At 47.5% G+C, this 4823-nt stretch overlaps 1 long non-coding RNA gene across 15 annotated transcripts in view; it reads right to left on the reverse strand.

The window, feature by feature from the left end:
* The window catches only part of LOC103350974 (uncharacterized), a 183641-nt gene that overhangs the window by 120690 nt on the left and 58128 nt on the right, over positions 1 to 4823 (reverse strand). The window lies entirely within an intron of this gene.

Here is a 4823-nt window from a genome sequence, read left to right on the forward strand (position 1 = left end):
TTGTCAATTTAAAAACCAAACATATAAAAAAATCAAATGGATCACTTAGTTTTTCAGTACATCCCGTGCTGCCGAGATAAGCAGGACCAAGTTAATGTTGTAGACAGAAAGAGGTCACGACCAAGAACATGAGAGGAGCAGAAAGAGCTACAGAAGTTTTCAACCAAAAGCAGCCACTGGGACGATGGAACTCACTGTGCCAATCCCCAGGCAGGTCCATGTCTCCACACCTTGTGACCAAGATAAGGCAAAATGAGTCTTCCTCAGCCAATACTGGGACATCGGCCTGCTGCCATCAAATCAGCTAAAGTTCTAATAACTGAAACTAGAAAGTATGGGAGTTTACCCAGCCTGCTCCGGGGCAGCCATTCCATTTGAATCTAAAAGTTCTGCTGAAAAGGTCAGATCTAATCAGCCTTTACCTAGAACCGCGTAAAATGGCTTATCTGCCCATTTCTGACATACAAAGCTGCAGAAGCCACATGGTCCAGCCTAACACTTTGCACAAGCCACTCACTGTCTATCCTCAGGGGACTCAAAAGAGAGCCCCATAAAGACCTGGTGGCAAACTGGGTGTGCGTGGTGCTGGGAGAAAGATGCAGCGAGGAGACGGGGTAGACCGGCAGTGCCCTGAACTGGGGCATTGCTCATCCGCTCGAGTCCAGATCTAAGGGGAAAGACAGCAAGCCCCTCTCCCTGACACCTCAGCATCTGCAGAGCAGCCACAAACCCAGAGCCTCTGAGCCAGTGCACAAGAGCAGGGTGAGGCCTGAACCTGCCAACCTTGACTGAGACTCTTCAGCATTTGTTATTTTTATGGGTCCTTGAATGCTTCCCTTGAATATTAATTTTCTTCAATTCTTTAAGTATATATTAGTTATTACATATTTTTGATTAATATTTGATGGCCGCTTAGGCTGCCAAGAGCGCCCATAAATTTCCCAAGTGGATCTCTGGCACTAGGTAAGTGTGGGAGACCCCTCGTGTGGAGCAAAGACATCAATCATTTTAAGTCTCTGACTCCACACCTTAATACCCAGAGATATATTGCTAAGAAGCCCATAACAAGTCATTAAAAATGAATGTCTTGTGGCAGTTTTCATGCCTGCAGAATTCCGTGGGGGAGGGGAGGGAAGCTGAAATGCCGCAGAACCCAGGGAGCTCAACTAATACCTTTTAAGACATTTTTTAAAAAATCCTTATTCTTCACTCCAGAAACAGCTCCAGGGTTTGGGGGTCCAGTGTAAAATGAAAATGCAAGACCCCTTGTTCAAAAATAATTGCCATTTTCAGACAGCATTCAGCCAAGCACAGCCTCCTTCTGGGCACAAGGCCCGGTGTGACTGCACAAGTCACACACCTATGAAGTCAGCCCTGCTCCTCTGGCCCCTCCTAGCACCCTCAGTGCCCTCTGTCCCACAGTCCTCATCTGTAGGTGCTGTCCATAAGAATACCCACCACAATAACACAGCATTATGGAGAGTCTACGGAGGGCACTCTATTTTCAAAAACTCTGAGATCAAAACAGGCTTTCATGGGGTGGGCATTATGGTGTAGCAGGTAAAGCCACAGCCTTGCAGTGCTGGCATCCCATATGGACACCAGTTCATGGGCCAGCTGCTCCACTTCCAATCCTGTTCCCTGCTAATGGCCTGGGATAGGCAGCGGAGGATGGCCCAATACAGGGCCCCTGCCGCCCATGTGGGAGAGTGGCCAGCAGATGGAAATTCTCTCTCTCTTTCTCTCTCTGTCTATTCCTCTCTCTAACTCTGTCAAATAAATAAGTAATATCTTTTAAAAAAAATGATGATGATGAAGCTTCCTCTCATGAACCCTGCAAGTACTATTATGACCCCCAGTCTACAGATGAGCACCTTGAAACTTAGGATGGTGATTTTTCCATGTCAGCTGGACTGGGCCAGGGGGAGCCCAGACATGTGACCAAACACTACTATGGGTGCATCTGTGAAGGTGCGATGAGATTAGCACTTGACCGGATACACGGGATAAAGCATTGTGCCCTCCCTAAAAGAGGTGGTCTCATCCCACCAGTGGAAGGCTGAGCCACATGTTTTAGCAGTGGCGAATGTCCTGCGTGGGCAGATCATGGTCAAAGGCAGCTTCAAGGAAACCCTACTCAGACACCAGAAGCCTCTGTCTGTTCCCACTTTTCTTAACCTACCAGCAAAGAATGATTGTAGAATGAGAGAGAGAGCAAGAAGAAAGGTAGCTAATACTTTTGGAGCCCCTAATTAATGCCAATCTCTGTAGATGGCATTTGATGTATATCATTTCCTTTAATCCTTGTGACAACTTGCAAAGTGGGAAATACTATCCTCATTCGGTGGATTTCAAGCTGAGGCTCAGAGAGATGAGGGGACGCACTTGTCATCTCACAGCTTCTGAGCAAGACGTGGAGCTCACACCCAGATGTTTCCAGCAGGTCACAAACCCTCTGAACGGGCTGCACTATGACCCCAATGTCACAATTGGAGATACAGCCCAGAATTGAACTGCACACTTTGAATATGTCAAAGTCACTGGCTTATTTCATCAAGTAGATGAGTATGTGTCACTGGTTACCAGTCCCCAAACAAGTGAAGACCACCCTCAGGAAGGGAGTTGGCAATGGAAATGATTCCCACTTCCCAGCTCCTAGAGTCCTAGGCCCCACGGGAGTCCCAGGGCCTACAGGGGAATTCTTCCCGTTGCCTTACCTCTGGACCACTCCACCATGCAGTCAGTCCTTGTTTGCTGAGACCTCCAACACAGGAGACCCCACCTGCATTGAACAACGTAGCCTACAGTTCCACTGATCTTGCTGTTAATCAGCTGTCACAATTCCAACCCTTCCTGCTGTGAGGTTCAAGGCTCCTGTCCCCAGGATCCTGGTCTAGTCACAGACATGACCTCAGAACCATGGAAATGGAGCCCAAACTCAGCCTATCCGGCCCCAACAGTGACAAGAATTTGTTCTCTGCCGTAACAAATCCCGTGCTTCCTGAACAGCCTCGCCCCTTCCACAAAACTCTGCATCCTTCCCACCCCTGTAACTTTCTCATTTACTCCCTGTATTTAATCCTGCGATAATTACATACACCACTGATTTTAAAAGAAGGGCAATTTTGCTCCCAGGGGACATTTGGCAATGTCTAGAGACAGTTTTGGTTGTCACAGCTGCAGGGGTGCTACTGGCACCTCATGGGTAGTGACCCAGGGATGCAAACATTGCCCCACACCACACGGCACAGGCCCCAGCCACAAAGGATGGGCCAGCCTCAGTGTCAGCTGTGCCACAGTTGAGAAAGCCTGACTGAGACCCAGGAGAAGTTTCTCCCATGTGTCCCCACCATTCTCCCTGTGTCCTCTGCTGTCACATCTGGTTGATCAGGGCATTCATTCCTCTGAGCCCCTTTCTGAACTCAGAATCCTCTCCACACAGGGCTCCCTGCAGCCTCACATGAGTGATGGGTGCTGAAATGCAAAATGAACTCCACCGGCCATCCTTACATTAGACACTTTTCCTGGTGGCCATGCTTACCAATTTACTTTGTAGAGTTTTTTTTTTTTTAAGAGTGTTTATGTATGTATATATGTATGTATTTGAGAGGCAGAGAGACTGACGAACAACCCACAACAAGCGAGGCTGGGCCAGGTCCAAGGCAGCAGCCACGAACTCAAACCAGGTCTCCCACATAGATGGCAGGGACTCAATCATTTGAGCCATCACCATTGCTTCCCAAGTGTGCACTAGCAGGAAGCTGGAATTGGGAGTGGAGCTGGGACTTTGCTGTGGGATGCTGCATATTAACTTCTCACCCCAAAAACATTTTTGAAGGAGCGACCTTATCTTCTATGCTCTTAAAGTCTCTGACAGCCCCAAGATAAAGATAAGAAATGCTGGATTGAAGGAAGGAGAGAGAGGGAAGGAGGGAGCCAGGGCTTGTTGGGAGGGTGGGGCAAAGAAGACTGAAGAAACAGGAAGGAGGAGAAAGGGAATAAAAGTGTAGAAGAAAAAAATGAAAGCAGGAAGAAATAAAGATCAAAACAAGGCACCACGGAGACGGACACCTGTGAGATCACTGGAGCAGCCCCTCTCTCTGAGGAGTCTATTTTATATTTTCCTAAGGAGGCTGGAAGGAGTCATCCTTGTGAACTTCTCTGCAGTCGAGAGACTGATCCTGTGCTATGAGACCTGGTCCCTTTGTTCTTGTAGACATTGCACTTGACCCAGGCTTACTGCAAAAAAATCCCCCTGTTTCTCCCAGTCCCTCCCCCAACCCCAAATACACAGCCTTCCTGCCAAGTGGTGAGGACAAGCTGTCATTTCATTGTCATCTTTCCCAAAGACCACACAGAGCAGCCCAAGGAAGCTAGATTCAAGGGCTCCCCAGCATTTGTCTGCTCTTGTCTTGGTGGGGACTGCAGATTGAGGCAGAGGCATCCCTCCTAGTTAACACCCTCCCAAGTGGCCAGCGAGGATGGCATTTAGCTAAATGAAATCCCAAGTAGTGCTTCTTGAGTCTTGATGGCTAAATTCTGAGTGTTTTTATAGCTTAAATCTTCAGAAAAGATTTGGCAGGCTGTTAAGATGACATGACTACATGCCTGTCTTGAACTTTTCCCTAATAAATGTGGAAATGTAAGCAAAAAATTCTCGTGTATACAAAGGGCACTCCTCAGAAAATAACAAGCTTGCTATTGAGTAATCAAAGTGATCAATTTGTTGGAAAAAATACTCTTTGAAGGCACGTATAATTTTTGGCACCAGGCATCTTGGGATTTTTTTCCCCACAGCGTTGCCAACTAAAAACTCAAGCACA

Source organism: Oryctolagus cuniculus, chromosome 13 (assembly GCF_051225735.1).
Source record: "Oryctolagus cuniculus isolate XC-2025 breed Fujian yellow rabbit chromosome 13, ASM5122573v1, whole genome shotgun sequence".
Lineage (NCBI taxonomy): Eukaryota > Metazoa > Chordata > Mammalia > Lagomorpha > Leporidae > Oryctolagus > Oryctolagus cuniculus.